Source organism: Musca autumnalis, unplaced genomic scaffold, assembly GCF_047663935.1.
Source record: "Musca autumnalis isolate F117 unplaced genomic scaffold, ASM4766393v1 scaffold_373, whole genome shotgun sequence".
Taxonomy (NCBI): domain Eukaryota; kingdom Metazoa; phylum Arthropoda; class Insecta; order Diptera; family Muscidae; genus Musca; species Musca autumnalis.
The window spans coordinates 44,947-56,529 of record NW_027411948.1 but is presented as its reverse complement, the minus strand read 5'-3'; positions in this window follow the sequence as shown (position 1 = coordinate 56,529).

Here is an 11,583-nt window from a genome sequence, read left to right as displayed (position 1 = left end):
TCTAAATTGCATGGATGGTGTGTCAAGAATAGCTTAGCAAACAACGTAAGAAGGAAGACTGTAGATGTAATGGGTCATGAGATATTTGCTCCCATATGGACATGTAATGGGTTTGACAAAGCTTACCCTTGTATTTCTTGAGACTTTGATGCTTCTGCGTCTATCTTTCAAACGGAATTCGATATCGTCATCTAAATTGCATGGATGGTGTGTCAAGGATAGCTTAACAAACAACGTAAGAGGGAAGATTGTAGATGCTATGGGTCATGAGATATATGCTCTCATATGGATATGTAATGGGTTTGACAAAGCTTACACTTGTTTTTCTTGAGACTTTGATGCTTCTGCGTCTATCTTTCAAACGGAATTCGATATCGTCATCTAAATTGCATGGATGGTGTGTCAAGGATAGCTTAACAAACAACCTAAGAAAGAAGACTGTAGATGCTATGGGTCATGAGATATTTGCTCCCATATGTACATGTAATGGGTTTGACAAAGCTTACACTTGTGTTTCTTGAGACTTTGATGCTTCTGCGTCTATCTTTCAAACGGAATTCGATATCGTCATCTAAATTGCATGGATGGTGTGTCAAGGATAGCTTAACAAACAGCGTAAGAAAGAAGGTTGTAGATGCTATGGGTCATGAGATATTTGCTCCCATATGTACATGTAATGGGTTTGACAAAGCTTACACTTGTGTTTCTTGAGACTTTGATGCTTCTGCGTCTATCTTTCAAACGGAATTCGATATCGTCATCTAAATTGCATGGATGGTGTGTCAAGGATAGCTTAACAAACAGCGTAAGAAAGAAGGTTGTAGATGCTATGGGTCATGAGATATTTGCTCCCATATGTACATGTAATGGGTTTGACAAAGCTTACACTTGTGTTTCTTGAGACTTTGATGCTTCTGCGTCTATCTTTCAAACGGAATTCGATATCGTCATCTAAATTGCATGGATGGTGTGTCAAAGATAGCTTAACAAACAGCATAAGAAAGAAGGTTGTAGATGCTATGGGTCATGAGATATTTGCTCCCATATGTACATGTAATGGGTTTGACAAAGCTTACCCTTGTATTTCTTGAGACGTGGATGCTTCTGCGTCTATCTTTCAAACGGAATTCGATATCGTCATCTAAATTGCATGGATGGTGTGTCAAGGATAGCTTAACAAACAGCGTAAGAAAGAAGGTTGTAGATGCTATGGGTCATGAGATATTTGCTCCCATATGTACATGTAATGGGTTTGACAAAGCTTACCCTTGTATTTCTTGAGACTTTGATGCTTCTGCGTCTATCTTTCAAACGGAATTCGATATCGTCATCTAAATTGCATGGATGGTGTGTCAAGGATAGCTTAACAAACAACGTAAGAGGGAAGATTGTAGATGCTATGGGTCATGAGATATATGCTCTCATATGGATATGTAATGGGTTTGACAAAGCTTACACTTGTTTTTCTTGAGACTTTGATGCTTCTGCGTCTATCTTTCAAACGGAATTCGATATCATCATCTAAATTGCATGTATGGTGTGTCAAGGATAGCTTAGCAAACAAGTAAGAAGGAAGACTGTAGATGTAATGGGTCATGAGATATTTGCTCCCATATGGACATGTAATGGGTTTGACAAAGCTTACCCTTGTATTTCTTGAGACGTGGATGCCTCTGCGTCTATCTTTCAAACAGAATTCAATATTATCATCTAAATTGCATGGATGGTGTGTCAAGGATAGCTTAACAAACAACGTAAGAGGGAAGATTGTAGATGCTATGGGTCATGAGATATCTGCTCCCATATGTACATGTAATGGGTTTGACAAAGCTTACCCTTGTATTTCTTGAGACTTTGATGCTTCTGCGTCTATCTTTCAAACGGAATTCGATATCGTCATCTAAATTGCATGGAAGGTGTGTCAAGGATAGCTTAACAAACAGCGTAAGAAAGAAGGTTGTAGATGCTATGGGTCATGAGATATTTGCTCCCATATGTACATGTAATTGTTGAAGTGACTGACTTCAACAACTAGCTTAAGATAGTTATCTAAGAAATATAAACATGAATTCCGTTACAAAATTTAAACTAAATCTTGAATTATAATTTGTATCTAAAGCTTGCATATGGTAACCTTCAACAGATAAAGCTTTCACTCAATATGCATAGGCTACCATCTGCACATTCTAATTCCGTTTGTCTCATGTACTTATGACAAAAAGAAAATGTCTAACGAAATATATTTACTTCACTTGTAAAACTGAAGCCAAAAGAGTCATAAGTTGTTTTAATAAACCGCAACCAAAATCAATTTGAAGAAGATCCACTGCTTTTCATTTTCAAAAGGAAACCGCTTTATAATTGCAAAGTTGCCACCGCTAAACCGCTTAACTAATACAGTCCGCTAAAGGCAAACTTCTCGCAATTTTATACATGGTCCTGTCGAGCCTTCGAAGAATCTGAAGGAAGAAGCTATTTGATTTGGATATCGTCCGCCGCTGTTTAATTTCCCCTTATTGGACACCAAATTTTAAATAAAAAAAGGAAAAGAGGTATGTGGATTATATTAAATTGTGAGCAAATAGGGTTTATTTTCTGTGAGCAAAATTTCAGTTTGAATTTAAACGCTAAATTCAAACGCTTGTTTCGAACACTAAAAGCTCAGGTCCAGTCGTTACATAACCGCAATTTACATGCCTACCCTTTATGCATATAACAAGAAAAATATGAAATTTTCTACCCGCACGCATGCAAAAAGCAAACCGCAGTAAGATAAAATAATAATAACAATTTATTGCAAAATTGCAAGCTGACTTTGCAATTTGTTGTTCTTCAGACGTAAGTCTTTACACCAGCATTTGCTTTTTATATGTTAGAGTTGTTTTGTTTCCCTTCGATGCCCATGTTTAGGTCATTCCCCTTTTACATTGCTTCCTTCTCCTTGCCTACGTTCATAAGTAAAGGTTTCATTAGAAACCAACAACAAAGATCAAAAGCAGGAGGAGGCATTGTGACTCACAAGAGAGCCCATGTGCTCTAAGTGAGCGTAAATTTGTTATCGCTCACAGCCTGTGTAGATGCTAACACGTTGTGAACAACAACAAATTTACGCTCATTGAGAGCACAAGAGAGACCCAAAAATTTTCTCTGCCTCACTCTGATCAAAAGTATAAATCGCAAAAAGAGCGTCGTTTAACTGCAATAGAGTTCCATCATCTCTCACAGTACAAACAACAAACCCAAAGAATTTGGACAAAGAAAAATCCGCGAAATTTACAGAGTCATCCAACGCCAGAGATATCGCCGCCAAATGCTCTTAAAGTTCTTACCAACAGACAATAAAAGAGAAACTTTATATTGGTCTCCTTTCCAAACTTCGCACAGTTTCAAAACGTTAGGCAAATTTTATTGAGTTTTGGGACGCAGCAGCAACTAACACGGCTTGTCAACAGCAACTAACACGGCTTGTCAACCAGCCTCTTACTGTATCAAATACCAGCAGGAATCTCTTCGGTTTATTTTCCCAACAGTGACTGCTGGGCCATACCAATTCCACTCTATGTTTAGGCTCTGCATAATCATATTCTAAATCACACTACATAACTACCTACAAGCATATGACAGAGCACAAAATAATCGCGCTCTTACGTCATCCACACAGTCAACCAATCACTCTATCTCCACATCTCCACATCAACACACAAGAACATTATTACCAAAGAAACGCTGCAGAGAACATAACATTATTACAGAGCATTCTGTACATTACATTCTCTTATAGTTCATACTAAGAAATAATGCAGTCTCTTAGAGGAACATTACAGGAGAAGAAGAAGACATTAAAAATTGCCAGTTAAAATTGACGGTAGTATTGGAAGCATCACACGGGAGAAAAAAGAAAAAAAAAATACTTTTCAAGAATAGGAAAAAAACAAATATTAACAATTAAGAAAGAATCGTGACGTAAACATCTGGTTGTGTCGTGGGGATTAGAAGAAAAATATGTCTCATGTATTAAACAAAAAACAAGAGTGTGAACAACGAAATATTAAATGAATTAATTATACGTTTATTGAAGATAAAATTAAGAAAAAGCAAAATACTAGTTATAACCCACTACTGGGAAATATACAACACAAAAACGAAAATAATAAAATCGCATACAGTTTGTCAAATAAATTTTTCAAACGGAAAAAAAAGAACAATAGAATTTTAAAGCAGCCCCTTGCAGAAAACATACAATTTACACTCCGCAATGCATAACAAAGATACAACACACTCTTAATGGTAGTGGTTAATGCCGTGCTCTTAATGAGATGACACGTTTTTCGCTGTGGGATCGTAGAGAAACCAAAATCGATTCCTTCACCACCAAACCGCAACAAGAAACGAGAGACTGTAATCATCATTTGACAATCGTGGCGTAAACAATCATAAGAAAAAAGGAATAATTGCAGAAACATAAACCAAATAGAAATAATTATATTTGCCGGTATAATTTCAATGGTAAAAAATAAATAAATCGTAACAAAAAATCAGACATCGTTGGAAATTAATTTACTTAAGAAGATGTTAAACGGAAATTATTAAGGTGCTGAAACCAAAATAATATCAAAGGAAAATTGCAGAAAAAGGTAGTGATTATAACATAAGCGTAACAAAAACAAAAGCTGCTTTCTTTGTTTCCTTTCAGTGCTATGCTTTATATGTTTTCATAAAAAAAATTGGAAAACGTAAATTAAACATCTTCACGAAAGGAAAAGAAATTACTTTCATCAACAATTGTGCCCTGTTTTTCTATTACAACGGTAACACGAAATTTAATACAAGATAAAATATTTGATGAAATGAAGAACACAGCGGAAACGTGGTGCCAATAAGATAAAGAAGAAAACCAACGATTGTAAACAAGCACATTGTTGTACAGTACAAACTGATTTCTGTCATCACTAGTTCTGGTATGAATTAATCCAAAGGGAGAATTAACACCTGGTTTACATTGAAGTGGAATTAGCGGATACGTTTGTTTAAGCTATCATCCCAATGCAACGTCATCACATCAATCACGATATTCCACTTCATGCTCACAATATACACGAGATATTAATCATCAAGAGAACGTCAACAGGTTTAATATTCATGTTATATTAACAAGGCAAAATATCGTTTTTTAACATTTTCTTCTTCGAAACTATTAAACAGAATTGCTTCCGGAGTCACAAGTATATTTGCTGAAAAACATCGGAAATTGTGAGAGCTGTAAATTGTGGAGCGTTCTGTAAGTAAATATCTCTTTTATTCATTCATTTGCTCTTCTGTTACCATCGAAATGTCTTGATAATTTACATTTACATATATTGCCGAGCCTAGGTAAAAATTTGTTTACAATAGTAAACCAGCTTTTTCATGAGCCTATTACATTCCATAACGAGAAAATTTTTTAGCAACGTTTGATACTGCGCCACATTTTAATGAGGTGGATACTATTTACAATTTAGAACGAAGATTCTAGGTTGAAACGTCCGATTAAAGGATCAATAGTGCAAATAATCTCGTCTTTGCTTCGTTAAAAATCCAAAGGTTGAATATTTAGGTCGATAATATTCATTGAGCTATAAGAATTCTTGAGATAACAACAAATTTGAGTTTCTGTCAATTAAGCTAGTATCTCAATAAGAAAAGATACTGCATTCAAGGCTAAATTAATTAAAGACTATAATTTTATCCAGGTACTACGGTTAATTGTAAAGAGAATCAACATTTTTCAAGTAAAAAAAAAAAAAAAAAAAAATTTGGTTCCGAATATATTAATCCAAGCGAAAATCAGGCAAGAATCTCATTGATCTCTGAATTTCTTACATACGTATAACTTTGTCTGTTTCTTTCTGGTTTGCTCTTCCTGGGGTTACTCATCAAATTGGTTGATACAAATTTATATTTTTCCACAGTGTTTACGACCTTCAAGGATTTTCAAATACTTGTCTAATAATAACCACGACAAATATTAGTCAGAGAATCCAAAGGAATTTCATTGTTCTGTTCAATATTTAGTTTTTTTTTAATATAAAATATTTTAAAGATAAAATATTTTCTAATATTGAAAAAAAAAAAATCGGAAACCTATTGAACATAATCTATTTCTGTGAAAATTTGTATCATTCCATTGTTTCAATTTTTTTCGCTCATAATGGCCACCAACGACATAAATAATACTGGTAAAACTCCTCAGAAATTCATATTCTTTTCTGACCAAGTAGTCACCTTCTGCGCCAACTTCCAACAAACCACGGTTGAGGAACATACGTCCTCCAGTTTACAAGTCGAATTAGATGACTTAGAAAGGCGTTGGCGTCAGCTGGTTCAAGTTTATGAATACGAAATGACTTCGGAAAACCCCGATTTTTCTAAAGATATTACGGATTCTATTCATTCGAAATTCACCGAATCCTGTAAGTCCTATAAGGACTGTAAAGCGTCGATTCTTGACCTTTTACATATAGAAAACCAAAAACTTGCAAAGTCAGAATCGAAAGACAAAGTTGACTCAAACCTTGATACTAGTTTCTCACTAAAGTTACCGCCATGTGATACAGAACTGTTCAACGGAGGCTACGATAAGTGGCCCAGTTTCCGTGACATGTTCACAGCGATCTACATCAAACATCTCAAATTATCTCCCGCTCAGAAACTGTTCCACTTGCGAGCCAAGACCCGAGGCGAAGCAAATATAATTGTTAAACGTTTTCCTTTAACTGATGACAGTTTCCAATTAGCCTGGGACGCTTTGCGTCAACGTTATGAGAATAAACGCATTCTCATCAACCATCAGTTAAGGAAAATTTTTGAAATTGAAAATGTTTCCTCTGAAAAGGGAAGGGCTTTACGAAACTTACAGTACACTGTAAACAACTGTCTCTCTGTCTTACAAACATACCATATTTCTGTAATCTCGTGGGATCCAATATTAGTCTATTGGGTTTCTTCAAAGTTGCCTGAAGAAACATTGACAGCATGGGAAAATTCACTGTCAAACCACAAGGAAATGCCGTCTTGGGATCAACTGGACGAGTTCATTTCCAAAAGACTGAATATGATGGAATCAATTTCAGATATGAGAAAGCCATCAGCAAATGCCAGTTCTCACAAGGTAAATACTTACAATGCTAACATTGCCACTCCACACAAAGCCTGCAAAGCCTGTCAGCTAGACCATTCTTTAAGGGCTTGCTCTAAATTTCGTTCTTGGTCGCTTTCACAGAAAAGAAAATTTGTTTCTGACAACAAAATTTGTGACAATTGCCTGTCCTATGGGCACACTTCAAAGAAGTGTAAAAGTAAATTTGTGTGTCAAACGTGTAAGCAGCAACATCACACCCTGTTGCACTCTGATGATGGTAATAACTCCAAACCAAATTCGCAAGGCCCTAGGTCTGCATCAGCTTCTTACCACATTGACACTTACGATGAATTGCCTACCACATCCGCAGCTGCTTACTCCAATACGTTTAATACCCACAATCATTTCTCGCAGTCTGGCCAAAAAACTGTTCTGCCTACAGCCTTGGTGGACGTAGAGCATCAAGGCACTTGCTTCACTATCCGAGCCTTTATAGACCAAGGATCCCAAGAGTCATTTGTGGCTAACCGTATTATAAATCGGTTTGGTATTCCGACAACGAAATCACATACGATGATTTCAGGCCTGGGTGGAACTCCTTTGGAAAGTTCCTCAAAAATCTGTAAACTAACAATAAAGTCAAGGAAATCCGATTTCAAGGTGACCGCTTCCGTTATTGTGATTTCAAATCTGAATCACTTAATGCCCGCTTCCTCAACCGCAATTCATGATTTTACTCACCTGAAATTTATAGAGTTAGCAGATCCTAACTTTCACAAACCCGCTCCTATTGACTTACTCATTGGTAGTGATATACTACCAGCAATTATAAAACCCGGACTTGAGAAGAATGTGGCAGGAAATTTGTTGGCACAGAATACCGAATTTGGGTGGATCATTAGTGGCAAGCCCACATCGAACTCTGTTGCTTCCTTTGCCACGCGGACGGCAACTGTTGATCCACTTAATCAAGATTTACAAAGGTTTTGGGAGATAGAAAATGTCTCCAATGAGAAACCAATGTCCACTGACGACATGTGGTGCGAAGAATTTTATAAAAAGACCGTAAACCGTAGACCTGATGGTCGATACGTAGTAAAACTACCGTTCAAGCAAAACCTAACTTCAGACCAACACCTTGGTTCTTCAAGACCTGCTGCAATGGGTCAATTCCTAAGGATGGAAAAAACACTTGACAGAAATCAGGAGTTAGCTGTCGAGTATAATAAGGTGCTTTCAGAATACGTATCGCTAGGCCACATGAGGCAAACTTCAAGTGTAGAAATTTTCAATAACAAAAAATTTTTTTCATATTACTTGCCCCACCACGCTGTAGTCAAGCCAGAGAGAATGTCGACCAAAGTTAGAGTCGTGTTTAACGCATCCAAGAGAACTGAAAGTGGTCTTTCGTTAAATGACATTCTTTACACAGGGCCCACGTTACAAAATGACTTGATGAACGTTGTATTAAAATGGAGATTTTTTAAATATGTGTTTAATGGCGACATTCAGAAAATGTACCGCCAAATTCTAGTTCATGAGGATGATCAACAATTCCAAAGGATTCTGTTTCGGACTTCTCCAAAAGAGAAAGTTCATGATTACTGTTTACAAACTGTTACCTTTGGGGTAAACTGTGCGCCATATCTGGCCATTCGAACTCTGCTACAACTCAGTGAAGATAGTCATGTTTCACACCCAACTGCATCCTCCATTTTGAAAAGTCAAATTTATGTTGATGACATTTTGTCCGGAGCCCATTCAATAACGGAAGCAAGATCGCATCTTCAAGAGCTAATTGACTTGCTTAAATCCGCGGGCTTTCCACTCAAAAAAATAACATCAAATCATCCGCAAATCCTACAAAACATACCCCCCGAGGATCTTCTCAGCGAAGAGTTCCTACAAATTGAAGATGTCAGCGAGACTAAAACCTTAGGCATTCAATGGAATGCAATGAAAGATTACTTTTTTTACAAGGTAACGCACATAGAGTTGCCAACTGTTTCGATAACAAAACGGAAAGTTTTGTCCATAGTAGCGAAGTTATTCGACCCTGCAGGGTGGTTAACTCCAATTATAGTGGTTGCCAAAGTCTTAATGCAACAATTGTGGATCGATGGCACGAATTGGGATGAGGAAATCAAACCACATTCTTTTGAAAGATGGAACTCGTTCTTGATGAACTTCTCTGGAATTTCAAGTATAAAAATCCCTCGTTGGGTTCACTATTCTTCCGAGACCAAGATCCAAATACACGGCTTCTGTGACGCTTCGGAGAAGGCGTATTGTGCGTGCTTATACATCCGTTCCACTTCTTCAAAAAATATTACCTATACTAACCTGCTTGTTTCCAAAAGTAAAGTGGCGCCACTTAAAACTGTTAGCCTGCCCAGATTAGAATTATGCGGAGCAGCTATGTTGTCGAAGTTAGTCAAATCGGTTTGCACAAATCTTGATATCAAAGATCCCGAAATTTGTCTGTGGACTGACTCCACAATTACGTTAGCATGGGTTAGCAAGCCGCCGTATCACTGGAAAACCTTCGTAGCCAACAAGGTCTCAGAAATTTTGGACAACGTAGGTAATGCCAATTGGCGACATGTGTCATCTACTGATAATCCTGCTGATCTTGGTACTCGTGGATGTACGGCCGGCGATCTCCAAACAAGCGACCTTTGGTGGCATGGGCCAAAATGGTTATCTCAAGCTCCCGAACACTGGCCACAATCAAAAATTGCAGAAGACACTGCGCCTGAACAAAAAGTAATCGCTCTTCATACCCAAATTGTTGGTGATTCGATCCTTGAAAACTTTTCGTCCTTAAACCGAGCCCTGAGGGTTATTGCGTATGTTTTCCGTTTTATACACGGATGTAAAAGACTTCAAGCCCAGACACTACAAAAGGACGTTTTAACAGCTCAGGAAGTTACCTTTGTCAAGTATCGGCTAATAAGGCTTGCACAAATGTCGCACTATTCCTGGGAATACCAAGCTCTGGAGTCACACCAACCTATCCCAACTAAAAGTCGATTGCTAACACTGAATCCGTTTCTTGATGAGCATAAATTGATCCGAGCAAATGGACGGCTGTCCAATGCTAACCTCAGTTACAACGAACGATGCCCAATAATTCTGCCAGAAAAATCATTGTTCTGTAAACTGTTCATCCATTTCACACATATCTTATTATTACACGCAGAACATCAAGTTATGCCATAAGGCAGGAATTTTTTGTTACCCGATTAAAAAGCGCTGTTCGACAATGTATCCGAAACTGTCACAAATGCATTATTTACAAGCACCGTTCCCAACACCAAATAATGTCTGCACTTCCGCCAGAACGATGTACATTCTCTTTACCTTTTACTAATACCGGAATAGATTTTGCTGGACCCTTTGAACTTAAGACCTCACGCCTCCGTAATGCCAAATTACAGAAAGGTTACGCAGCTATTTTTGTTTGCCTCTCAACAAGAGCAATCCACTTAGAAGTCTGTTCTGAACTGTCTTCAGAAGCGTTTCTTGCGACCTTCAGTCGATTTGTAGGTCGAAGAGGTCTGCCAAGTCAGGTTTTCTCTGATAACGGGACTAACTTTATCGGAGCAAATCGAAAATTATCTGAAGAATATAGAAAATTCCTGCAATCTGTTGAACATGATCTTGTCGCTAAATACAATTTGCATGACTTTACCTGGCATTTCATTCCGCCCCATGCCCCACATATGGGAGGCCTCTGGGAAGCCGGGGTAAAAAGTATGAAAACACACTTAACAAAAGTAGCCGGAAATCTAAAATTCACTTACGAAGAGTTTTCTACATTGTTGATCCGAATCGAAAGCATTCTGAATTCTCGTCCACTCTCTCCTTTGACTGAAGAACCCAACGAGTTACTACCATTAACCCCTGGTCACTTATTGAGAGGGGCTCCACTTGTTGCAATTCCCGAACAATTTTCCGACAATTTGTCACTAATGAACCGATGGCAAAGATTAAAAACTGTCCAACTCCACTTTGCCAAACGGTGGAAAAACGAATATTTAGTAGAACTTCAACGTAGGTATAAGTGGAAAACCACGCAACGAGATTTAGCTCCTGACGACTTTGTCGTCATAAAGGACGACAATCTTCCTCCGACCGAGTGGCGACTTGGCCTAGTAGTTAAAGTGTTCACGGGCAAAGATTCCAGAGTTCGTGTGGCAGAAATACGCACACAAAATGGAACCATTACTCGCCCCCTTGTTAAACTCTGTCTCCTCCCAAAATGTTAACTGAGAACCCGCTCACATATTTAATATAATCCTATGTACCAAAATGTTTATAGCGTTCCTAAGTGCCGCATATGCCAACAAAGGCATTTCATAAAATCCTGTCCCACCTTTACCCAAATGAGCGTCTTGAAGAGACGATCTGAGGCTCAACAAAAAGGCTTCTGTTTCAACTGTTTGTGTACAGCACACACACGT